The sequence below is a fragment of the Aethalodelphis obliquidens genome, unplaced genomic scaffold (assembly GCF_003676395.1).
Source record: "Aethalodelphis obliquidens isolate GAN/ISIS:26980383/991018 unplaced genomic scaffold, ASM367639v1 scaffold69, whole genome shotgun sequence".
NCBI lineage: Eukaryota > Metazoa > Chordata > Mammalia > Artiodactyla > Delphinidae > Aethalodelphis > Aethalodelphis obliquidens.
The window spans coordinates 5,275,022-5,302,291 of NW_020838013.1; the positions used below are offsets into that span (position 1 = coordinate 5,275,022).

General features: G+C 39.4%; 1 protein-coding gene and 1 pseudogene across 16 annotated transcripts in view; one reads left to right on the top strand and one right to left on the bottom strand.

Moving 5' to 3' along the window:
• Window positions 1-27,270, top strand: part of PPP6R3 (protein phosphatase 6 regulatory subunit 3) — a 126,881-nt gene that overhangs the window by 7,157 nt on the left and 92,454 nt on the right. For 7 of the 16 annotated variants that reach the window (XM_027090842.1, XM_027090848.1, XM_027090849.1 and 4 more), the window contains one exon: window positions 14,418-14,515. The exons of the other annotated variants lie outside the window; for them this stretch is intronic. The gene's annotated coding sequence lies outside the window, so the exon portion shown is untranslated. The remainder of the gene's footprint in view (window positions 1-14,417; window positions 14,516-27,270) is intronic. 16 annotated transcript variants of the gene reach the window in all.
• LOC113611599 (nuclear nucleic acid-binding protein C1D pseudogene) lies at window positions 9,962-12,165 on the bottom strand (annotated as a pseudogene).

Here is a 27,270-nt window from a genome sequence, read left to right on the forward strand (position 1 = left end):
CAGTTTCTTTTCAAATTTCACATTATAACCAGACAACTCTTTTCTGTAAAGGGCCAGTCAGTAAATATGTTAGGCTTTGCTGGCTATATGGTCTCTGTGACTACTCGATTCTGCTGCTGTGGTATAAAAGCAGCCACAGTCAACATGAAACACATGAAGGTGGCTGTCTTCTAGTAGAGTTTTATTTACAAAAACAGGTGGTGGGCTGGATTTGACCTGTCTTGCTCTAACCTGTTCTTTGTTTCAATTTTTAATGAGATCATATGTTCAAGGAGTATATGTCAGCATGTGTACAGATATTAAATGTTAAAACTATCAGTTGTGCACCCACTGACCCGCTTAAGAAATGGAATGTTGTCACTACCTTTGGCTTCCTGTATGACCTCCCCGACCACTCCTACCTCTTCTGACCTCCCCAAAGCAAGGGCTGACCTGCATGTATCATTTTCTCGATTTACTTTATGGTGTTACCATTTGTGAATGTATCTTTATATAATATAACTTAATTTTTGCATGTCTTTATATAAATGGAATCATTTTGTTTTGTAATTCCCCCCTCCCCTCTTACTGTTTTTGAGACTCATTTATTCAGATGTTTGAGTACTTATGTCTTAGGCGATAAAACATACGTTCTGATGCTGGCTGTATTAGCAGTGAGCAAAGAAGACATTGTCCTTGTCCTCTGGAACTTACGTGTTGGTGGAGAAAGACAGTTAAAGACAGAAAGACAGTTAAAGACAGAAAGTCATGTGGTGATGCAGCTGGGAGCAAAGTCAAGCCAGGTGGGTGGGGGCTGTTTGCAGATTGAAATAAGGTGGTCAGGAGGGGCCTTCCTGAGACCTCTGAACACAGGAGGTGAGGCAGGGAGCCACGTGGCTCCGGGTGGGGGTGGGGGTGGGGTAAGGGGAGTCTCACAGGCAGAGTCCAGTGCACGTGAGGTGCTAAGAAGGGTTGTACCTGTTGTGTTGGAGGGACAGTAGAGAGCCAGGCTGGAGGGAGAGTGGCAGGAGAGAAAGTCGGGGTTGGGGGGGCGGTGGTGGGGTGGGGGTGGGGTGGGGTGGGGGCGGGAGCCAGTCACACAGGCAGTTGGGATTTTGTCTATTTCTCTGAATGAGATGGGAAGTATTGTAGTGTTTTGAGCAGGGGTGTGATATGAGATCTGATTTATGTTTTTAAAAGGTTCCCCTGAAACCGTGTTAAGAATAACTGCCCCTCTGCTGCCCGGGATCCAACAAAACAATAATTGCAGCTTGGACTGACGGGGCACAGGGGTGGAAGTGAGGAGTGGTTGGATTCTGGGTGCATCTTGAAGGTCGGGCCAACAGGCTTTGTTGACAGATTGAATATAGCTGAGAGAACGGAGTGAAGGTGATACCGACCAGGGGTTTTTGCTTGCGGTCAAGGTGGTGGGAGGTGCAGGTTTGGAAGTAAGATCAAGAGCTGGGGTCTGGGCCTGTTGCATTTGTGACCGTCTTCGTTCGAGAGCCAACTGGAGCCACGTAGGGTTACGGCGTTCGGAGTTGAGGGGAGAGGTCTGGGCTGAGGATAGACATGTGAGAGTCCTCAGTGTTTTCATGACACTTAAAAGTCCTGATGTTGAGTGAGCGCACTGATGAATGAGGGCCGAGGCAGCAAGGAAAATGGGGACAGGCAGGCTCCCAGGTAGAGGAGAACCAGGTGGTCCTTGCATCTTTGAAGATGGGGGAGGTGTCGTCAAGGGGGAGGGAGTGAGAACCCACGCCCAGTGCTCCTGCTGTGCCCTCAGGTGAAATGAGGGCCCAGACTTGTCCTCTGGCTTTGGTGGCACATGAGTCACTGATGGCCTTGACAAGAGCAGTCCCCACACGGTGGTGCAGGAAGAGCCTGGAAGGGAGGGTTCACGAGGGATTAAGAGAAGAGGAGGGTAAGTGGAGAAAGCCCTTTTGTGGGCACTTGGCGCCGTGCTAAAGGGAGAGTTGGGGCCCTGAGAAAGTTTGGTTGAGATGGCCGAAATTACAGCATTTTTGTACCGTTCGTGGGAAATGGTTCTGTACAGAATGAACACCTTGATGAAGCGGGAGAGGGGACATTTGCTGGGAATGGGCCCACGTGGAGCACCCGTATACTCTTCCTTGGTGAGATGAGGGAGAGCATAGTAGGGGAGCTGGCATGGTGGGAGCAGGGCCGTTTTCTTCTTTCTTTTTCTCTCCGTGAAATAGGAGGATTTGTCAGTAAAAATGAGGGTGAGTAGGGGCCGGTGGGGTGTGACGAGAGAGGAGAAGGTATGCAGTATTCTATGGGAAGATCAGAATGTGAATGGACTAGCCATGTGGAATGGCCTCCTGAGGGGAGCCGTCCTTAGTTTAAAGTGAAAAAAGCAGTTGTGTTCTTTTTCCTGGGAGCAGAGTAGGCAGTGTTGCAGTTGTGGTTTACCCAGGCAAAAGTGGCAAAGCAAGAGAAGTGATTGTAATGGACTTGAAGCTGGGAGGTGAGGGAAGTGAGACCATGCAGATAATGAGTTTTGTCTACATTGATGTGTGTAGCTATAGTTTATTCCTTTTCACTTCTGTGTTCTATTTCAGACTGAATATCTCATTTTATTCTCTGTCCTATCATTGTAGGATAGGATTGTTTCCACTAAAGAAACAACGAGGCTTTGAACAAGTGCAAAAGCATTTTTCCAAGGTATGAAGCCTTGGAGAGAACTAGAATTGCAGGGTAGTGGGGGACCTGTACAGCTTTAACTTTAGTTAAAAATAGTTGCCAGTTTACCCTCCTACCAGCACTGTTGTTCTGTATCCTTGCCAACTCTTGGTATTGTCCGACTTCTTTGTATTTGCCAGATTGGTGGGTGTGAACTTACATCTCATTTTTTAATTAATAGCTTTATTGAGATGTAATTCACATATTACAATTTACCCACTTAGAGCGTACAATTTAATAGGTTTTAGTATATTCACAGAACTGTGTAATGATCACCACAATCTAATGTTCGAACATTTCATCATCCTGAAAAGAAACCTTGTACCCATTAGCAGTGACTCTCCATTCCCACCTAACCTCTAGGCAACCACTTTCTGTGGATTTGCCTGTTCTGGACATTTCATGTAAATGGAATCATACAGTATGTGGTCTTTTGTGACTAGCTTCTTCCACTTAGCATGTTTTCAAGGTTTATCCATGTTGTAGCATATTTCAGTATCAGTGTCATTTCATTTGATTGCTGAATAACATTCCATTGTATGCACATATGACATGTTATTTATCCATTCATCAGTTGGTGCATGTTTGGGTTGTTTCCACTTTTTGACTGTTGTGAACAGTACTGCTGTGAGCATTTGTGTATAAGTCTTTGGAGGGGCATAGGTATTTATTTCTCTTGGTGTATAGTAAGGAGTGGAATTGTTAGGTAATGTAACTGTGTTTAACATTTTGAAGACCTACCAAACTGTTTTCCAAAGTGACTGTACCATATTATATTCTCACCAATACTGTATCAGGGTTCTAATTTTTCCATGTCCTCACCAACATACATTATTTTCCCTTTAAAAAAAAATTATTGCCATGCTAGTGAAGTGTGGTATCTCATTGTGATTTTGCCTTTCCTGAATGACTAATGCTGTTGAGCATCTTTTCATGTCCTTATTGGCTGTTTGTGTATCTTCTTTAGGGGAACGTCTGTTCAAGTAATTCTTTGGCCATTTTTATTAATTCATTTACTTCTGCATGGTTTTAATGTTCTTCTTTCATATTACTACTGAAGTTGAGCATTTTTTTGGCTATTTGGATTTCTTCTTTTGTGAAATACCTGTTTGTCTTTTTTTTTTTTTTTTTTTTGCGGTATGCTGGCCTCTCACTGCTGTGGCCTCTCCCGTTGCGGAGCACAGGCTCCAGACGCGCAGGTTCAGCGGCCATGGCTCACGGGCCCAGCCACTCCGCAGCACGTGGGATCTTCCCGGACCAGGGCACGAACCCGTGTCCCCTGCATCGGCAGGCGGACTCTCAACCACTGCGCCACCAGGGAAGCTCATGTCTTATTTTTCTTCCTTTTGAGTTGTTTGGTTTTTCTTATTTGTAGGAATTCTTATATATTTTGATTTTTATTATTTGTGTGACAAATGTTCTTTCCCAATTTGTGACCTCTTTACTGTGTTTATGGGATTTTTAAAAAAGTATTTTTTGAAAGCATGTAATAAAAGGGCAAAAATGGATCTTAATATCTTCTAATCTTTTCTTCTAGCCCTCATACTACCCAAGTAGAGGAGGAAATAGATTTTTTGGTTTATAGGTAGTTGTCTTTTAAAAAGTTTTTTTTTCTTTCTACAGGTCTTGCATTTGTTGTTGTTGTTAGATTTGTTCTTTGGTTGCTTTATAGTTTTTGTTGCTGTTGTAAATTTTTTTTTAAGTTAAAAATTTCTCTTTGCTGGTAAATGGAAATGTAGATGACTTTATATGTGAGTCATATTCATTAACTTCTCTAACTTAATAATTTGCTTGTGGACTCTTGGGGGTTTTTATGTAGATAATCATCTAATCTTTGAATAATGACAGGTCATTTCTTTCCAGTCCTTTTACTTTTTATATCTTAACTCTAGTCTTAACTGCACTGCTTCATGGCAGCCATCACCAGTGCCAAATATAAATGGTAATGGCGGGCATCTTTGTCATATTCCCGGTTTTAAGGGAAATGCTTTTATCTTTCACCATTAAATGTGTGGATACTTTTTTTTTTTCCTTTAACAGGTTGAGGAAGATTTCTTCAATCTTAGTTTATGGAGAAATTTAAAAAAACATCACAAGTGGGCATTGCACTTAATTGAATGCATTTTCTACATCAATTGGGATGATATTACAGTTTTTCTCCTTTAGTAATGTGAAAAATTGCTCTAACAGGTAATATTGGAATTAATTTCACATTTCTGGGATAAATCCATCTCAATCATGACATATTCTTTTTTTAAACAAAATTGTTCTTTTGTTTCGTTTTTGGCTTTTTTTTTTTTTTTTTTTTTGTGGTACGCGGGCCTCTCACTGCTGTGGCCTCTCCCGTTGCAGAGCACAGGCTCAGCGGCCATGGCTCACGGGCCCAGCCACTCCGCGGCATGTGGGCTCTTCCCGGACCGGGGCACAAACCTGTGTCCCCTGCATCGGCAGGTGGACTCCCAACCACTGCGCCACCAGGGAAGCCCGCATGTATTTTTTTTTTTTTTTTTTGACCTTGCCACTCGGCTTGCGGGATCTTAGTTCCTTGACCAGGGATTGAACCGGGGCCCCAGCAGTGAAAGTGCCGAGTCCTAGCCACTGGACTGCGAGGGAATTCCCTTAGATATATTTTTTTACTTGCTAATATCTTAGGATTTATGTATCTATGTTCATTGGTAAGATCTTTAACTTTCCTTTTTTGTATCAGCTCTATGAGTTTTGCTATTAAGGGTATTCTCAGTCTAATAAAATAAGCTGTAGTGTTTGTATGTTTTTTTTCTCTTAGAGAGTTTGTATGTAAAATTGTAATTATCTGTTCTTTCATTTTGATAAAGCTTGCCTGTAAAACCATCAGGGCCTGGTGTTTTCTGTCTGAATTTAAAAATTACTGGCTTGGTTGCTTTAATATTTATAGGCTCATTAGAGTCTTCTTTTTCTTGAGTCACATTTGGTAATTTACATTTTTCTAAAACATTTATTTTGTCCGTGTTTTCAAATATATTGGCAGAAAATTATTATCTCTTTTGACTTCGCCTGATTTGTAATTAATTACTAATATTTAGTTTCTTAAACAAGGATTTTTAGCTCATTAATTTTCAGGTCTTTTGTATACATGTATACATATATATGTAAATAAAGTAGTAACTACCCTTTAAATACTACTTTAGCTCCAATTCAGTAGTTTTGCTATGCAAAATTTTTATCTTTTAGTTCTGAATATCTTCACATTTTCATTTTGATTTCTTCTCTGCCTTAGAAATTTAGAAAGTGTATTGAAAAATGCTGATATATTGATATATATTTATTTATTTATGGCTGCATTGGATCTTCATTGCTGTGCGCGGGCTTTCTCTAGTTGTGTCGAGTGGGGGCTACTCTTCGTTGTGGTGCGCGGGCTTCTCATTGCGGTGGCTTCTCTTGTAGCAGAGTATGGGCTCTAGGCACACGGGCTTCAGTAGTTGTGGCATACGGACTTAGTTGCTCCACGGCATGTGGGATCTTCTCGGACCAGGGCTCAAACCCATGTTCCCTGCATTGGCAGGTGGATTCTTAACCACTGTGTCACCAGGGAAGCCCTGTATCTTTTAATCTTTGTTATTGATTGCTAACATACATTGTGCTAATAAAATGTGGTCCAGTGTGATTTTGATTGTTTGAAATTGTTGAGGCTGTTTTAATGGTGTCTAGTTTGTGGCAAATTTTTATCAGTTTTCCATGTGTGTTTAAAAAGAATGTGTTTCCAATTTTAAGGTCAGGTTTTCCCATGTCTATTGGATGAAACACATTAATTGAATTCACATTCAAACTAGTGTCCTTAACTAATACTGTCTGCTTGTTCCATCAGTTACAGAGAGGGGTGTTGTTAAAATCCCATTGTGATGGAACATTTGTCAAATTCCTATAGTTCTCTCAGTTTTTGCTTTCTATCTATACGTTTAGAATTGCTAAGTTTCCAGTGACTTGCACAGTTTGTCATTCTGTAACGAATCTTTGTTTCTAGGAACATTTTTTCCACTAAAATATATTTTGTCAGATATTGGCATAGCTGTACCAAGGGACTTTAGTTAATGTTTGCTTGGTATATATTTTTCTGCCCTTTAACTATCAAGTTTTGGTGTCCTTAATGTTTTAGGAGTGCCCTTTGAAAGCAGCACACAGCTAGATTGCATTTTCATAATTTGAGTTTAAGGTGGTTAGTCTATTTACATTAGTTGTGATTGAAATATTTGGTTTATTTCTACTTTTCGTATTTTGTGCTCTCTAATTGGGCTTTTTTTCTGTTCTTTTCCTTTTCTTGCCTATATATTGTGGGATTTTTTTCCTTCATTCCTGTCTGCTCTTTTTACCTACACCCAGTAAGAGATTAGACACTTCTTTTCTTGGTGATCTTAGACATTTCATATTTAACTTAAGGCCTGACGTTAATTGATATCTTTACCCTTATAAGAATTTTCAAATGCTTTTAATCCCAGTTTATATGCAGCTATTGCCTAATTAGATTAGAACTAGAAGTGAGCTGTCAGTTGTTCCTTATCCAGGAACTTGAGGTATTCTGTGCCTAAAGTGCTCTTCATGTTGGCCAGTCCAGCAAATATGTTTAGTCTTTTTTTATTTTTAGATTGCTGGTATTACTTTTTATTTTCGATTGTTCTTTCTGCGCCTTGCTACTTTTGAATAATCATGTACCAGATATTGTTTTGGATATGTGTCAGCATTCAGAAAACTTTAAGAATTGCAAGTAATGCAGGCTGTTCATTTTTTAAAAATTCATTTTTATTTTTTGGCCGTGTTGGGTCTTCGTTGCTGCGCGTGGGCTTTCTCTAGTTGTGGCGAGCAGGGGCTACTCTTCGTTGTGGTGTGTGGGCTTCTCATTGCGGTGGCTTCTCTTGTTGTGGAGCACGGGCTCTAGGTGCGCAGGCTTCAGTAGTTGTGGCTCGCGGGATTCAGTAGTTGTGGCGTGCAGGCTCAGCAGTTGTGGCTCACGGGCTGTAGAGCACAGGCTCAGTTGTTGTGGCACACGGGCTCTAGAGTGCAGGCTCAGTTGTTGTGGTGCACGGGCTTAGTTGCTCCGCGGCATGTGGGATCTTCCCCGACCAGGACTCGAACCCGTGTCCCCTGCATTGGCAGGCGGATTCTTAACCACTGCACCACGAGGGAAGTCCCAAGGATGTTCATTTTGTTAAGAGCTGGCAAATGTGATTGTTTTTTCCTCTTTAAATGGAGTGTTCCTGTGTCAATAAGGAATTTCTTAAAGATTTTCTGGTTCTTCATATTAATTAGCTCATTTTTATATCCAGAAATGGAAAAGATTTCAAGACTAGTTACCTTTTTAAAATGGGATCATTTGATTGCTAGGAAACGTTTATGTGAACTTTAAATGTGACTCTGGCCAAGTATAGAACACCAAAAACAATCTGGAAAAGGGATGTGGATCAAAATAGATTCTGAGCTGAATCTGTCTTTGCGAAAGGAAAAGAGTAGAGTTCAGCATTTATAATACGTGGCCTATCCTGAGGGAGAGGGGGGATGGTTTTATACTTATTTCTTTATATTAAGTCTTTTCTTACTCTGACTAGTAAATTAAAAGAGGCATGGAGGAACATACTAGCATAGGCTGGGCTGGGCTGGAACTCACTTTATGATAGTGTGGTTAGCAAGACTTGTAAATTGAGGAGAGTTAGGGGGTTTGGTGCCAGTGCTGCTGATGCCAGGAGTAAAGAGTTAATAACTACTTCTAGTCCTATCCGAGTAATGTTCAGTGAGGCCAAGGAGCTTGAAATGCATAGGTATTATAACTATTGTTTTCATCAAATTTCAAAAAATAGAGTTTGATAATCTTCCAGGGCAACGAGGAAAGAATGAGGAAGAGTTGTAGGGGGCACAGGGTAGAGAGAGAGCGAGCTGGTTTAGCAGAATTGTTGTGAGGATTAAAGTTAAGCGTTATTGGGCATGTTTATGTTTATCCCCTGAAAAAAGTAGAGTCCATTCCTGCCATTTACCATATTGTCAGGCTTAAAAATTTTCAATTTTTGGCATCAGTGACTGCTGAATTGCCTCTTGATTAGTGTAAACCTTCAGCAGCCTGCCCTTCTTACATACCTGCCTTACACTGGGTAGATGTAACTGTCTCTTCCTATTTTGTTTGCCCAGTGCCTGTTATTATGGTTGTCACTTGTGCTTGAGTCATTACTTGCATATTTTAACTCTTTTCACCTTAAGGTGAGTGTAGGATGTTCATCTTTTATATGAAGAAGGAACCTCTGGGAGGGAGGGAGGACGTCTAGCCAGAATGATTTCGGGAAAGCGTTTGTTAAGTTGATGAGAACTGGATTGGAATCTTGGTTTGACTACTGAACTAGCTGTCTGACTTTGGGCAAATTATTTCACTTTCTGAGCCCCAGCTTCTTCCTATATAAAATGGAAGTAATATTAAAGTTCTCCTCCCTTTTCCATAGAAGATAACTTTGGGTAATTTGAATTTGTAGGGTTTTTTTTTTTTTCCTTGCAAGTGTATTAATGTAGAAGTCATAAACTTTCACAGAACAAGTGATTAAGGCTATGCTGATTTTGTTAATGGTTAATATTTTATGAACTCTTTCACTGGCTTTGGTTTTGAAATCTTGACTGGTAGTAGGATATTGTGAAATTTTCTTTTTTACTCTGTTGCCGTTTTTCTGTTTAGAATAGAAGCCTTAGTTTCAAAAACTTAGTCAATGCGTGATTATATTTGCTTTGAAAAAAAGTAAAAATAGGTAAGACTAAAATCTCTTCTGCTCACCTTCCCCCAGTTCTTTTCTGTCTTCTGCTGTTAATAGTTTTGTCTCTATTTTTTTAATTCTTTTCTATGTGTTTGTATTACTTATATATGTGCTTATAGAAACTATACAGTGTTAGGCATACACCTTTTTTTTCTTATCATTCATCACTTTTCATTGAGTCCCATGCAGTACACAGAGATCTGCCTTCTTTTTAATTACTGGTATACTTTATAGCCATTTCCCATTTCAGTGGGCTTTAGATTTTTATTTTTAATCACAAACAAATTTGGGTTGCTTTTATTTGTTTATTTTTCAATATAAATTTATTTATTTTTGGCTACGTTGGGTCTTCACTGCTGTGCGTGGGCTTTCTCTAGTTGCGGTGAGCGGGGGCTGCTCTTCGTTGCTGTGCGCGGGCTTCTCATTGCGGTGGCTTCTCTTTTGCCAAGCCCAGGCTCTAGGCGCACGGGCTTCAGTAGTTGTGGCACACGGGCCTCATTGCTCCGCTGCATGTGGGATCTTCCCGGACCAGGGCTCGAACTCATATCCCCTGCATTGGCAGGCAGATTCTTAACCACTGTGCCACCAGGGAAGCCCTGGCTTGCTTTTAGTTTGTTACAGTAAAGCACTTTGTTCTTAGAAGCTTCTAGAAGTTTAGTGTTTGGTACAGAAGTAGGTGAAATACTAAATTATAAGCTGGCTTCTTTGCTTTTTATCGTTACGTACAAAGTACAACTGTTAAGCAGTGGAAGGAAACCTTTTTTTAGAAAGCTTTTCTATTTATCTCCTTTTCAAATGATGTATAACATATATGACGTTTTTAAGCTCTACTATAAATGAACAGTGATTTAGCAAATCTTTTCTTCCTTGTTGTAGAATATGCATAACACAAATTTACATTTAACCATTTTTTAAAATTAATAAATTTTATTTCATAAGCAGTTTTAGGTTCACAGCAGAATTGAGGCAGAAGTACAGAGCCAGAAGCCTATATACTCCTTGTCTCCCCACGTGCCCCCCCTCCAACCTCCATGAACCTGTGTTGACACATCATTATCACCCAAAGTCCGCACGTTACATTAGCTTCACTCTTAATGTTGTATGTTCTGTGGGTTTAGACAAATGTATGATAGCACGTATCCACCATTGTAGTAGTCTGTAGAACAGTTTCACTACCCTAAAAATCCTCTGGGCTTTGCCTGTTCATCCCTGCCTCAGACTTAACCCCTAACAACCACTAATCTTTTTTTTCTTTCTTAATATTATATAATGAAAACAGGTGTGTTTATAACTTCAGCATACTTCATAAAATCTTTATTCACTGAAAATAGACAAATGTTTACAAAGAACATTTAACTTAAATTTCATAGTAGCTTATAAAATGGCACTTGAAAGAGTGACCTGTATAAGGAAATAAGAGTCTTGTCAAGAGACAGTAAACTATAAATATACCACAATGTTAAAAACCTCAGTGTTCTATAAGAAAATCAATAAATATAACTTAATCTTTCTGGGGGGAAAGGTATTTAGCATTACAAATTTAAAGTACAGATTTTATATATGAATTCAATACGGAATACATTTAAACCTTACAATGCTACATAATCATCGTCTATCTTGTGGAAAACAATAAAAATATGCACTATTATGTATAAAATAGATAACTAATGAAAACAGATTGTATAGCACAGGGGACTCCACTCAATGCTCTGTGGTGACCCAAATGGGAAGGAAATCCAAAAAAAGAGGGGATACATGTGTCCGTATAGCTGATTCACCCTGCTGCACAGAAGAAACCAACACAATGTTGTAAAGCAACTACACCCCAATTTAAAAAAAAAAAAGTAAATTGAAAGAAAAAAGAAAGAAAGAATAAAATTCTTAACCACACACAAAACAATTATATACTTTTTGAATATGTGTACATCAAACCAAAAGGTTAATTTTACTTTTTCCTTTATTGACAACTTTGGGTGCATTTTTAGGTTTTGGTTCCCAGAGGGCATTTATTCCAATGCCGTCTTGAAGCCGCGCCTCTGTCCAGGTCGCCAGCCTTTTTCTTGTCTGTTATTTCCTTGACTCTGTTCATGTATACTCTGATTCTTTCCAGTTCCTGCTTTACTGGATGTTCCTTAGGATTGACTCCCTGAGTTGCCGCATAAACCCAAAACATTGAATTTAATGTGTAAGCAGAAACTAAATCCACTTTTGCTTGTTTAAGTGGGTCCAACTTCTACAACAACTCATTTCTAGAAACACACATCATACTCTTCAGCATCTCATCCACAGCCCCAATGGAATTCTCAAATGTTGATAAATATTCATGAATTTCTCCTGGGTAGTCTTCATTAATTTCTTCATCTGCCATTATTATCAACTCTTAGGCCTTCCACTCCTGCCTCCCAGAAAGCAGTTGGCGGCGGTGACGTCAGTGGCACACAGGCTCTGCCCACAGCGAGCAGCGCTCTCCGATGACCTCACTAATCTTTTTAATGTCTCTATAGTTTTGCTTTTTCTAGAATGAATTATAGTAGGAAACATGCAGCACTGTAGCCTTTTTAGACTGGCTTCTTTCGCTTAGTAATATACGTTTAAGGTTCCTCTATGTCTTTTCATGGCTTGAGAGATCATTTCTTTTTAGTGCTGAGTAATATTCCATTGTTTGGTTGTACCAGTCTATGCACTCACTCACCTACTGAAGGACATCTTGGTTGCCTTCGAGTTTTGGCAGTTATGAAAAACCTGCCATAAACATCTGTGTGCAGGTTTTTGTGTGAACATAAGTTTTCAGTTCGTTTGAGTAAATACCAAGGAGCATGATTGGTCTCATAGAATGAGTTAGGAAGTATTCCTTCTGTTTCTGTCTTTTGGAAGAGATGATAGAGAATTGGTATAATTTTTTCTTTAAATGTTTGGTAGAATTCATCAGTAAACCCATTTGGACGTGATGCTTTCTGTTTTAGGTTATTAATAATTGATTCAATTTCTTTAATAGATGTAGACCTATTCAAACTGTCTATTCTTATGTGAGTTGTGACAGATTGTATCTGTCAAGGAGTTGGTCCATTTCATCTAGGTTATCGAATCTGTGGCTATAGAGTTGTTCATAATATTCTTTTATTATCCTTTTATTGTATATGGGATCTGTAGTGCTTCCCCTCTTTCATTTCTGATATTAGCAGTTTAGGTCTTCTTTCTTCCTTAGTCTGGAAAAAGTCTTATGAGTTTTATTGTTTTTTTTTTTTTTTTTTAAGAATCAGCTTTTGGTTTTGTTGACTTCCTCTACTGATTTCTTGTTTTAAAATTCTTTTATGCTCTAATTTTTATTATTTCAATTTTCTGCATAGTTTGGAATTAATTTGCTCTTCTTTATCTAGTTTTCTAAGGTGAAAGCTTAGATTATTGATTTTAGATGTCTTCTGATATATGCTTTCAATTCTATAAATTTTAATCTAAGCACTGTTTTTGCTGCATCCCCCAAAGTTTAGTAAGTTGTATTTTCATTTTATTCAGACATTTTTAAAGTTTCTCTTGAGATTTTTTTGTGTTTGATCCATGTGTTATTTAGAAATGTAATGTGTAATTTTCAAGTACTTTGGGTTTTTCCAGCTATCTTTCTGTTACTGATTTCTAGTTTAATTGCATTGTGGTCTAAGGGCAGACATTGTATGATTTCTGTTCTTAATTTGTTAAGGTGTATTTCATAGAATGTCTTGGTGCGTGTTCCATGTGTGTTTGAGAAGAATGTGTGATTTGCTACTGCTGGATGAATTAGTCCATACATGTCAATTATATATGGTTGATTGATGGTGCTGTTGAGTTCAGTTATGTCCTTATTGATTTTCTGCTTGCTGGATTTGTCTATTTCTGATAGAGGAGTGTTAAAGTCCCCAGTTATAATAGTAAATTCATCTATTTCTCCTTGCAGTTTTATCCTTTTTTGACTTGTATTTTGATGCTGCTGTTAACTGCATAACATTAAGGATTGTTATGTCTTCTTGGAGTATTGACCCCCTTTTCATTTTGTAATAACTCTTCTTATCACTGACAACTTTCTTTGCTCTGAAGTCTTCTCTGTCTAAAATTAATATAGCCGCTCTCAGTTTGTTTTAATTAGTGTTAGTATGGTCTAGCTCTATCCCTTTACTGTTAATCTATATGTGTCTCTGAATTTCAAGTGAGTGTCTTGTAGACAATATATGATATGCCCGGGTGTAGGTTTTTGTTTTTGTTGTTTTGCATTTATCCTGCTTGGTGTTCCCTGAGATTCCTGGATCTGTGGTTTGGTGTCCGACATTAATTTGGGGGAAATTCCCAGTCATTATTGCTTCAAATACTGTTTCTCTTCCTTTTCTCTTTTCCTCCCGGTGTTCCCATTGCATGTACACACCTTTTGTAGTTGGCCACAGCTCTTGGATATTTTGCACACTGCCCCCCCCCCCCGTTTTATTCCTCTTTGCTTTTCCATTTTGGAAGTTTCTAGTGTCATATCTTCAGGCGCAGAGTTTCTTTCCTCAGCTATGTCCAGTCTACTAATGGGCCTATCAGAGGCATTCTTCATTTCTGTTACAGTATTTTTGGTCTGTAGCATTTCTTTTTGATTCTTTCTTAGAATTTTTATCTATTTGCATTATTTTATCCGTTATTGCATGTTGTCTGCCTTTTCCATTAAAGCTGTTAGCTTTCCTGGTTTGATAATTCCAGCATCTCTGGCATACATGACTGTTTCTGATGCTTGTTCAATCTCTTCAAACTGTTTTTTGTCTTTTTAGTATGCTTCGTAATCTTTTTTGAAAGGCAGACATGATGCACTGGTAAAAGGAACTGTGAAGAATAGACCTTTGGAAATGTAGTGGTAAATTGTCTGGGGAGGGGAAATGTTCTGTAGTGCTGTGATTCAGTCTCAGTCTTTTGGTGAGCCTGTGCCCCTGAACTGTGAACTTCACCAGTGCTTCTCTGCTTTTTTCCTTTTCTTAGGTGGTACAGGATGGCTAGAGTGGCCTGGAGTTGTGTACTTCCCTTTCCTCATGCGGAAGGTTAGAGGGGGCTGGAGTTGGATATTTCCCTTCCTCCAGGTAGGTTAGGTTCTGGTAAAACCTCAGTGGGTTAGGCTCTGGTAAAATAGTTTTTTTTTTTAAGGTGAGCTTTGTTAAGAACGGAATGTCCTGATATATTTCAAAAAAGAAAAGAAAAGCAAAGAAAATGTTCTTTTCCCCCTCCCAGAAACATGAGGGGAGGGGAAAAGTCTATTCACTCACCTACTGAAGGACATGTTGGTTGCTTCCAAGTATTGGCAAGTTTGGATAAAGCTGCCATAAACATCTGTGTGCAGGTTTTTGTGTGATCATAAGTTTTCAACTTCCTTGGGTAGATACCAAGGAGCCGATTTCTGGATTGTATGGTAAGAATATGTTTAGTTTTGTAAGAAACTGCTAAACTGTCTTCCAAATGCCTGTACCATTTTGCACTTTCATCAGCAGTGATTGAAAGTTCCTTTCACTCTACAGATCCTCACCAGCATTTGGTGTCAGTGTTTTGGACTTTGGCCATTCTAATTGGTGTGTAGTTGTGCCCAGTTGTTTTAATTTGCATGTTTTTGGTGCCATAATGATGTGGATCACATCTTTGTTAATGACTATATTTCAATGGATAGATAAAAGAACCTTGGTGCAGATAAAATCATTGTTATTCAGGTTCCATGTGTTTGTGGATGACCTGGATTGTTTATCCTGTGGTGGCCCCCACAGTGTCCTGTGACCTCTATATTTAGACATTTCTCTTTTTTTTTCTGTTATAAACTCTTTGGACATTGTTATATATAAGACTTTTTTACTCAGGATAAATATCTTAGTATGAACTCATTAAAGCAGAGTAATTGGGTCAAGGAATGTATAGATTTTTAACACCCTTTGATATCTATGGCCAGAAAAATTACCCCAGTTTATGCTTTTATCAGCAGTTCCAGCCAGTTTTATATTAATGTATATTTAAAATCTTTTTTATTAGGGGAAAATTTTAACACAAATATATAGAATAGTGTAATGAACCCTCAGGTACTCAGCTCCAACAACCATAAACCCAAGGCCAGTCCTGCCCTACTTACTCCTTCAACCCCCACTTCTCTCCTGGATTGTTACTATTTTAAAACTCTATTGAATTGTAATAGAAATATAGAAGAGTACACATCATAAATGGAATTTTCACAGTCTGAAACCCACCTGGGTAATTGGGTCCCGGGTATCTCCTTTGTCCCCTTTCAGTCATACCCTCCTCTCTGCCGAGGGCAGCCAGTATCCTGATACTTAACTGCATTAAGTTTTGTTCCTTAAATAAATAGAATCTTATGGTATGTTCACTTGTGTCTGAGTTTTTCTCTTGACATTGTGTGTGAGATTGTTGGGGATATACCTAGAAGTGAAATTGCTAGGTCGTAGAGGTGTGCATATATTCCATTTTGGAAAACTGTGGCTGCATCTACTAAAGTGGCTGTCCCAGATTACACTTTCCCCAGCAGTGTGTGACGTTCCGCTTACTCCATACTATCATTAATAGCTCATATCTTTCTTTCATGCTTTTCATTTTAGCTACACCCCTAGCTGTGTAGTGATACCTTACAGTAGTTTTAATTTGCACTAGTGAAGTCAAGCACCTTTTCATGCTTTTTTTGGTTGTTTAGTTATCCTTTTTCATTTTTATCTTTTTAAAATTTTATTGAACTATAGTTGATTTACAGTGCTGTGTTAATTTCTGCTGCACAACAAAGTGACTCAGTTATACATACATATATACCCATACACACACACATTCTTTTTCTTTTGTTTTCATTCATTCATTCATCATTCATTTATTTATTTTTGGCCATGCCACGCGGCATGTGGGATCTCACTTAGTTCCCCTACCGGGGATTGAACCTGTGCCCCCTGCAGTGGGAGCACGGAGTCTTAACCACTGGACCGCCAGAGAAATCCCAATATATACATTCTTTTTAATATTCTTTTCCATTATGGTTTATCACAGGTTATTGAATATAGTTCCCTGTGCTATACGGTAGGACCTTGTTGTTTATCCATCTTATATACAATATTTTGCATCTGCTAATCCCAAACTCTCAATCCTTCCCTTCCCCAACCCCCTAGTTATTCGTTTTTAACGAAGAGTAATATTTGTCTCCTTTTCTTTTGTCTGTTGCATTATCTGTTCTATCGTATTAACTCTCTGTTGCTTCATAGCAATTATCCCCAAACTCAGTGGTTTATAACACCAGTAAACATTTAATATCTCATAGTTTTTGTGGGTTAGGAACTTGGGAGCGACTTGGCTGGGCCATTTGGCTTGGATGTTATCAGCCTCTGAAGGCTTGACTGGAGTTGGAGGAACCTTCCCAAGGTGGCTCATTCACATGCCTGGCAAGTTAGTCCTGGCTGTCGGTGGGAGGCCACAGTTCCTTTTCATGTAGGCCTTTGACAGGATTGCCGAAGTGTCCTGTCCCCAGGACATGGTGACTGACTTTCCCCTGAGAGAGTGATTTGAGAGAAATAGCACCAAGTGGAAGCTATCATTTTTATGAGACAACCTCAAAAGTCTCAGTGCATTTAACAGCGGCCATGGCTCACGGGCCCAGCCGCTCCACGGCATGTGGGATCTTCCCGGACCGGGGCACGAACCCGTGTCCCCTGCATTGGCAGGCAGACTCTCAACCACTGCGTCACCAGGGAAGCCCGTGGACATATTTTCAAACACAACAATTGGTAGGGTTTCTTTTATTCTGGATATGAATCTTTCAGGAGATACAAACATGGTGAATATCTTTGCCTACTCTGTGGGTTGTCATTGTGTCTCTGGAGGAAGAGGAGTTAATGTAATTCAGTTGATTAATTTTTCCTTTATGGCTAGCCCCTTACATATTACTTTGAAGAAAATCTCAAAATAATTATCTTGTTTCTTCTGTAAATATGTCAGTATAGATCTTTCAAAAATAAACTTTTTTTTGTTTTAACCATACATAACCACAGAACTATAACATCTAAATAAAACTCCCACAAAGCAGTTGCTTGATACTATCTAGTACCTAGTCGGAGTTGAAATTTCCAATTGTCTCAAACGTGATAATTTTTATATATACAGTTTTCTAATTTTGGCAAATCAGGATCCGAATAAGGTCTACCAGTTAAAACAATTCCCCCTACCTCACTTGCCATCTGTGGAAGACCTCGATTTTTTTTGTCTTGTAGTATCCCCACAGTGTCCTCTGCCTTGTAAGCAGGTGGTTGTAAGTTTCTCTGTTTGGGCGTAACCTTTCCTGCAGTCTCGCTCATGTGTCTTCTTTGGTTGTGATCTGTCTCTGGAGGTTGAATGTGGACCCAAATTGAAATTTTTAAAGGGCTTCCAACCTAAATCACATTGAAATCCATTCAGATTATAGTTCTAGACTTAAAATGTAATAATGTTTGTTTTGAAATGTACTCTGTGTGTTTGTGAGGCCATCTGAGAGTGCATTTTTTGTTTCTTTAGAAGACCCCACACTGACTGTAAGCCTTGCCCTCTTGAAGATACCACACCCTCTCTAGTTTAAATGTTGCAGGGCATAACATAAGGTGGTGTGATACTTTTTGCAAAGCCCCACCTCCCAGGTTTTTTGTTTTGTTTTTTCACTTGACATATTGTTGGTACAACAATATTATGTTAATTTCAGGTGTACAGCATAGTGATTGGATATTTAAATACATTACAAGATGATCACTACCTAAATCTTATTAATTAGACTTTCCATGTTAACCGTCTACTTTTTTTTCCCCTCCTTATACTGTCCACTAGCTTTCCTTCTCTCATGGCTGATTTTTTGAGTTGTGATGACTAAGTTTTAAGGGTTGATGACTCAAAATCTTTTTAGGCCACCTTAAATTTCCAGTCTTCCCCAGTTTCTGACTTTCCCTTCTAGCAGAAAATTTAGCACCGAAAAATTACAAAAATTAATGACGTAATTAGGATGAATGTTAGAGAAGTAGACAAAGTATTTCTTAGAATTCATGTATGTGTAAAGTTTCAACTTAGTTGTTTTCTTAACAGTTCTGAAACTGATTACTGTGATTGGAACGAGCTGGGTAGGTAGAAGGAGATTGTCACTTTGTCTGTATTGTTACAATAGTTTAGAAGAATGTATTTGTGTATTATTTGTATAAATTCAAATGATTTATTGTAAGAATGCAAACTATGAAAAACAAAGAAGGCCTTTCTCTGACTCCATGTCATGGGTTTCCTTAATGAAAGGGTGACTGGGTGCAGTGACCCTGCCGCGGTACCAGCTAGAAGTCAGGACACCTGGCTTTGGTATGCTCTGCAGAGCAGGTCTCAGTATACATTTGTTGAATTTTAAAAAAAAAAGTTGTTTTAATACACATAGTATTTCATTTATTTTTTAAAATTTATTTTATTTATTATCATTTATTTTTGGCTGTGTTGGGCCTTCGTTGCTGCGCGTAGGGGCTACTCTTTGTTGTGGTGTGCAGGCTTCTCTTGTTGTGGAGCACGGGCTTCTCTTGTCGTGGAGCACGGGCTCTAGGCGCACGGGCTTCAGTAGTTGTGGCTCACGGGCTCTAGAGCGCAGGCTCAGTAGTTGTGGCGCACGGGCTTCGTTGCTCCACGGCATGTGGGATCATCCCGGACCAGGGCTCAAACCCATGTGCCCTGTATTGGCAGGCGGATTCCTAACCATTGCGCCTCCAGGGAAGCCCAAATTGTACTTTAAAAGTATGGTTCAACTTCAAGTAAGAGCTAAATTTTCAGTGTTTTGTTTTTAAATGAGTGTACATAAAGGATACCAATTGTTGACCATAATTCTTTCAGCAAATATCTGGGTGCCCGCCCAGTGCCAGGCCTGGTGCTTTCAATGCTTTGGTCACATGTGGTTTAAAAAGATGGCATGCTGATGCCCTCAGTGAATCAGGACAGTGTCTCAATAGAGATACAGTGCAAGCTACATATGTAATCATAAATTTTCTAGTGGCCTTATGAAAAGGAAACAGGTAAAATTAATTTTAATGTATTTTATTTAACCCAGTAATACAAAATATTGTCAGTTCAGCATGTCATATAAAATTATTAATGAGATATTTTCACTTCTTTCTTTTGTACTGAGTCTTTGAAGTCAAGTGTATATTTTACACGTACGTACTTCTCAGTTCGAACTAGCTATGTTTCATGTGCTTAAAGCCTTATATGGCTACCACAGTGGACCGCATAGATCAGATGATCACCACTGTTATTATTGCTCATGTGGAGTGGCAGAGGACACTGAATAGGAACGCAAGTAAACGGTGGCTTAAAGGGCCAGAGGAGATGCAAGGAGATGAAGTAGGAAGCTGTTTTTGTCCCCCAGGTGGTGGCAGAGGAAGATGAAGAAGGGGAGATACTCAGAAGATGGAGTTGACAAAATTTTGATGAATTGGATATTGGAAGGGAAAAGAGGAGCCAGACTCTGTCTTTTACAACTGGGGTGTGCCTTTTCTGGGACAGGGAGAACTTAGTGAGGAAAAGGTTTGGTTGCTGGTCAGTGTATGATAGAGAGCAAAAACCCGTTTAGGAGATACTAAATTTAACGTGCTTGCAAGACATCCAAGGGGAAATGTCTGCTAGTAGTTGGGTACCTGTGTTTGAAGTGCAGAGATGGCCTTAGTTGGTTTTATAAATTTGAATCGCAACTGTGTTTACAGAGGTATATTTAAAAACCTGTGGAAACGGCTTCATTTATTCAACAAAACCATTTTTTTTTTTTTTTTTGAAGTCTCCCCAGGCCTTGTTTTGGTTGCTTCGGCAACAGGGTGAGTAGAAGACATGGAAGTGGACACCCCAGCCACTGTAGTCAGCTGGGGAGGGTGTACCTAGGTAGTGTCCACAGTCTGAACCCTGTGGGAACCTCTGCCTCGGAGGAGACCGAGAGGTGGCCAGTGAGAAAACAAGGTGGGTGTGATCTCAAAGAAGCCAAGTGAGGAGAAGGTGCCAGTAAGGAGGGTCTCCTGGTGAACAGTACTGAATGCTCCCGAGAGCGAGGTTGAGAGGAGGACAGAAGAGTTTCACTTAGGTTTAGCCCCATCTGGAGGTCACTGGTGACTTAAAAAGGCAGTTTCAGTTGAGTGGTACAGATTGGAATGAGCTGAAGAGGGAATGCTTTGAGACAAAGGGCTCCTTTTCTTACTTTTAAATAACCACTACAAACCATTGAGAAGACAGGCCCAGTAGAAAAATGAACAAAGGATATAAACAGACAGTTGGCAGAAAAGTGAAGTATAAATGGCTCTTAGACATGAACAGTGCTCTTAAGAGAAAAAGACGTTGTTGGGCAAGGGTGTGAAGAACCAGGCATACATACTTCCATTGGTGGTGGGAATGTGGATAGCCATGACCTCCAATGGCTATTGTGCAGCTAATTAGAAATGAACATTAATCCAGCAGTTCCACTTCTGGGAACCCTGGCATTTTTTGGTGATAGTGAAAATTGAAAACTAAATGGTCCATCAGTGGTGGCCTGATTAAATCAACTGTAATGTAAAGGAAAGTCAGTATCAGCTAAAACTTTTTTTTTATTTTTTGGCTGCGTTGGGTTTTCGCTGCTGTGCGCGGGCTTTCTCTAGTTGTGGCGAGTGGGGGCTACTCTTCGTTGTGGTGCATGAGCTTTTCATTGCGGTGGCTTCTCTTGTTGCGGAGCGCGGGCTCTAGGCGTGCGGGCTTCAGTAGTTTTGGTACGCAGGCTCAGTAGTTGTGGCTCACGGGCTCTAGGACACAGGCTCAGTAGTTGTGGTACATGGGCTTAGTTGTTCTGCGGCATGTGGAATCTGCCCAGACCAGGGCTCGAACCTGCGAACCTGCGATTTTTAACCACTGTGCCACCAGGGAAGTCTCGCTAAAACATTTTATTCTTCAAAAGGTAGAATTTGGTTTTGTTTTTTCTACCATGCTATAAACCAGGGACTTTGAGAGTGATTCTTTCCCCCCATTTTAAAAAATTGAAAAAAATATCAGTGGGTCTGGTATAGGCACAGAAGGTATGTGAAAATATGCCTTTGAAGAGCGATGTTAAGCCTGTCATTCTCTCTTGACTTTCTGCCTTTTAACACACTTCACATGAATTATTAGTCTATATTCCCATCTCCAGATACCTGTTAGGGTTCTTTTTAAAGGATCCTGTCCTGTTTTATATATGTTCTGAGTTGTATACCACAGGAAAGATGGGTATAACATATCTTACCAGCTTCATGGATGAATTCACACTCCAGTTTGCCTTATTGCATCTAAAAATAACCATAGTTCCTATCGTGAGAGCATCATTTTACTTGGTTTGGATCATTGATAAAGTAAGCGAGCATCTGATGTTGTCTGAGAAAGCTGGATGTAGCAATGGCGATTATACTACAGCTGCCTGATGGAGGAGGAAGACTTCCTTTGTCCACCTTCTGTGAGGGAAGGGACAGTACAAACCTCTGTGTGCTATATGTTCTCCTGCCACCTACGTTAACCCGGTTTTACTGATCTTCCTGCTTTGGAGAAAGCAGCGTGTTCACATATGGACTTAAAGCAAAAACGAAAACTGGGTACACCCTAATACACCAAATCAGTCTCCCAGCAGAGTACATTGATACTGTAGTGGGTTGGCCAGAAAGTTCGGTTAGTGAATATGTTGTTCAATAAAGTTCTTCGTGAAAATGAATCTTTTATATTTACTTAAAACCGAACAAACTTTTTGGCCAACCCAATATAACTTTAAATTCTCTGTCATTGGGACTCTCTACTTTAAGATCTTGTTTAAATTTAATTAATTTCATTTAAGAGTTTGAGTCTGTGGTTATTCATTGATTCCTTTTTCTTCATTTCTTAGAGTATCCTGGTTTCACTTATATTTCTTCTTAGAGCCACAGGAAGAAGTAGTTGAGAGTTTGAAGCATCTTAAATGATCATTTAGTCTAATCATCTCATTTTACAGATATGAAAACAAGCTCAGAGAGATGAGTTTACTTGCCCAAAGGTTGACTGAACTGAATGCATGCTCTCTTGGTCTTCCCCATTAAATTTGGTGAAGTGAGGAGTAATATGATACCCTTGTATCATCAGGGTGAGGTAACCTGCCATAACTTTGAGGTGGGTGTGTGGTTTTATTTTTTTGGAAAGATTTTTATGTATTTATTTTTTGGCTGCGTTGAGTATTGGTTGCTATGCACAGGCTTTCTCTAGTTGCGGCGAGCGGGAGCCACTCTTCGTTGCGGTGCGTGGGCTTCTCATTACGGTGGCCTCTCTTGTTGCGGAGCACGGGCTCTAGGTGCGTGGGCTTCACTAGTTGTGGCACGTGGGCTCTAGAGCGCAGGCTCAGTAGTTGTGGTGCACGGGCTAAGTTACTCCGTGGCATGTGGGATCCTCCTGGACCAGGGCTCGAACCCGTGTCCCCTGCATTGGCAGGCAGATTCCCAACCATTGTGCTACCAGGGAAGCCCGGGGTGTGTAGCTTTAATTACACTGCAGCAGTTTTAATGAAGGCTTTTTTTTCCCTTCGGGTCCTAGTTGCAGCACGTGGGATCTTTGTTGCCTCATGTGGGATCTCTTTAGTTGTGGCATGTGGTCAGGGATCTAGTTCCCTGACCAGGGATAAAACCCAGGCCCCCTGCATTGGGAGCACAGGGTCTTAGCCACTGGACTGCCAGGGAAGTCCCGAGACTTTTCATTTATATGCTGCACTAGTTTATTTTTAGTCATGGAGACAATCTAATGGAACTCTCTTTATATTTTTTGGTTGAGAAAGTTGAAGCCTAGAGATGTAAACTTATTCAAAATTGTAGACCATAAACATTTATCCTGTGCTTAGTTTTTAATGTGAGTCGGAGCAGTGCTGCCCAGTAAGATGGTATTCTTTGTTTGTCAGCGTGGCTATTTAAGTTAAAAGAAAATTGAAAATTTAGTTCCTTAGTCTTACTAGCCACATTGCAGGGGCTCAGTGGCTGTGTGTGGCAGGTGGCTTACTGTATTGTACAGTGTAGGTCTAGAGCATTCCCCTTAAAACAGTTTTTTTTGATAACTTTAGAACTTTTAGTGGTGGGCACCGAGAGTTATGAGTATGATTAGAATTGCCAGCTAGAAATCAGGTTTGTGTTTAAACGTAGGAGGAAAAAAATCACTCAGAGCTTGTGGCAGTGCTATAACCAGTTGTGACTTGGGCCCTTTCTTGGTTCATATTTCATCTGTTCTTTAGGATAGTAACCAAGAGCCTATATGAAGAAGGGCTTTTCCTTTTCCATCTGTCAGGTATCTTGGTTTGCCAGTTGAAAATCCCATCCTTGGGTTGAATTTTCAGTGATACATTCATTCATCTTCATGCTGCTTAGCATGTTTTCCAGTCTCTGTACTTCTATTTCACATATTAATCACTTGGTTACTAAGATGCCCTACAAAAAGTTTGATGTCTTTCTTGCTTTTGTACTCAGGATTATGGAAGTTTTTACATCAAATTAAGCTTGATGTGTAACCATGGCTGAGCCAGCTAAGTATAGCTTTGGCGATTGGAATCATGTAGTCTTCTGTACCATTGCTATACATCTCTGCACACTGTTGTTGTTGTAAGAGGCAGCGTTGGATTTCTGGGCTTTACTTTGGATGCTAATTTACTAATTTATGATTTGGCTCGATTTTAATAGCGACTTAGATTGGTTTGGCTTTCATGTACGATGGCAGTGATTTGAGTGTCCATTAGGGTGCATAGCCGGACGATGACGTAATCCAGTCAGGTGCCAAAGTTTTTACTTAGTCCTTTACGTACTTGATTTTGCTTTTAAAAGGTGGTAGTATGGATTTACCTTGGGTGTTTTATACTTTAAAAAGCAGTCTTTTTGCATTCTTGTCACAGTAATTTTTGATTAATGCTTTAGAAGCCTGTATTCTTGCCACAGCTTGTATTAAATTGATTGGTTCTGAAATTAGCTGATAGTTACATATATGTGTGTATCTATGTATGTATGTATGTGTATATATATATATATATATAAAATACATACGTATATATTGAAAGATGCCTCTGAAGTCATCCAAATGATGTTACTTACTTAGTTTGTTTCTCCCAATTATGAGTGGTTGTGTGCTCATTTTTGATGATTTTTGTGGTCAAAATATGGGTTTTTTTTTTTTTTTTTAAGTTGCAGTGTGCTAGGCATTGAGGATAAAATGGTGAGCAAGACCTCATAGAGATGGAGTATCTTCCCATCTCATTATCTTGCATCTCTTTAGACTTGGGTGGTTTGGAGAGCATTTGTGAGCACATTTGCAGAGATAGGATCATTGAGATCCACATTAAAATGATAACTCTGATTGAGCTGGCCTACCTTAGGGCTCCCTGATGTTAATAAGAGTAGACTTGCTTGCTTTTGTGGGTCCAGGCTCTAGGCTGTATCACCTGTCTGTAACTGAGAGGTTGTCTTTAGTTGTTTGTGTATGATATGTGACACAAGGAGAAAATATTTTCTTGCATGTTATGTAATAGCTACGGCTTCCTCTTGTGAATTTGCGTTTGTGAAGAGTATCATGGAATTTATGGTAAAAAGTCATATGAGAGCATAGGGAGCAGGTTATTATTCCTTTTTCCCCAAAGTGAGTTTTTAAAAAATAAATAAATTGAGGGTTCATTAAGGGTTATTTGGAGCGTCCTTTCTTATTATTCTCAGTGATAAAGTAGGAATAATACCTAAGAGGTTTGAGAAGCATGTGTATAATGCTGGCACAAAGGGTTTGTAAGGGTAGATATTCATTCTTGCTATTCTTGAGTTCTGTGACTAAGCAAGTACATATTTAGATACTCTTTAGCTGAGAATCTGTTCCTTTGCTGTTTTAGGCTAAACCAGCCCTCATTCTTGACTGATATTTTTATAATTATGTTCTTACATTCTCTTCATTGGCCTTAATCAGGATCAGTAGTATTGGAAAGGGGAGACCCTTTTTGATAGAGTTATGTTATATGCCTATTGAGGAAGATGTGGCTCCTCTAAGGAATGATTGGCAAAAAGAAATACAAAAGTAAAAGTATATTATCTTTAAAAAAAATCTTGTTTTCCTTTTTTGAGGGGCCCCCTCTGGATCCATTTCCTCTGAAAGAATAACCTAATGATATCAACTGCTATAGACTGAATGTTTGTCTCCCCTCTAACATTTATATGTTGAAACCTAATCCTCAGTGTGATGGTGTTGGGAAGTGAGGCCTTTGGGGGGTGATGAGGTGTGAGAGTGGAGCCCTAATGATTGGAATTGGTGATCCCAGAGAGTTCCCTCATCCCTTTCTGCCGTGTGAGGACACAGAAAGGGCTGTGATCTATGAACCAGGAAGGGGGTCCTCACCAGACACTACAGATGCTGTGATCTTGGACTTCCTAGTTTATAGCAGTGTGAGAAGTAAATTTTTGTTGTTTGTTAAGTCATCCAATATATGGTATTCTGTTATAGCAGCCCGAATGCACTGTGACGTCAACTAGTAAGCTATGTATTATATTCTTTATTAGCAAATCTGTATTTTTCCTCCTTTAGCTTGTATGACATTGTGCTGTTGCTCCCACTGCCTTTCAATAGTCTGCTCTCTAGCCATGCCCCTTTGTCATTTTTGTCCTTTAATCATGATGTAAAACTTATGGTTTCCTAGTAATTAAATACGACGGGAGAATTCCTCCTTTTTCAGTTTCTGTATTCTTTGGGAAGAACTTTTCATCATCCTTATGGATTCCACCATCATCTGTATGTTTTAACTTTTAACACAAACATTTGTTTCCAGCTTAGTTAGGTTTTTTCCGGTGGGCTCATGTCATAGTTTGTCTGGATACTGTCAGTTCAGTTCGTTCCAGGCCAGGATCAGGAACCCTTTTGTCTTCATTTCTAAAACAGTGCTTTTCTCGTTTCTCCTTCACCATCAGCACCCTCTTGGGACCCACAGGCTTAAAGCAGAATTATTTTTTTCCATTTTACTTCTCTCTCCATTTATTATTTCACCAAGTCCTGCTTCATTCTTTCTGTAATTTAATTTGCCCTTGTCCATGGCCACTGGTACCATATTTAAAGCTTTGATTACTTTATTTTTATATTAGATTCATAAATTTATTGAAAGAGGAAGAAAGTTTAGAGTTAACTTAGTCCAGCTCCTTTATTTTGTAGATTAAGAAATGGACACTCAGGTCAAATGACTTGCCTTAGGTCACACAACTAATAAGTAGCTGATGTTATAGTTCTCTGGTCTCAACATTTAATACTCCTTCCCAGTCTAGCATTCTTCTTAAAATTTTATTTGAAAAAAATTTTTGTCAGTTTTGCGTATCTCCATTTAAGAGTGAGCTAGCTTTAGGAGGTTGGATAAGATAAGATGACAGCACTTTTTAGCCACCCCTCCCTCTTTCCCCCTTCCCTGAAGACGACTATATTACTTAGAACTCTTTTAGCCAGTTAAAAAACACATATTTACCTCCATATGTGTGAAGAGCATACTGGAAGAGTTCATAATTACATGCATGCTTGCTGATTTTTTTAGTTTTAAGCACATCTATTGATTTCCCTTTCTGAAAAGATATGGAAGATAAGGATTAGCTTACTCTTTTTTCCCTCACTGCACCCTCTTCCCCACATTCTGTCTTCCCCATCTTTCCAAATACAGTTTTATTGCAATTTTGGTTAAATCAATATTTATCCATTATTACTTGGGATGCTATTTATAATGTCAAGTAGTAAATTATAAATACTTTTCCTAAACAACTTCTGGTATTCCTTGGAAATGTTGTGTCAACTTTTTTTTTTTTTTTAATGTACTAGTCACTAATTTAGCCTCACA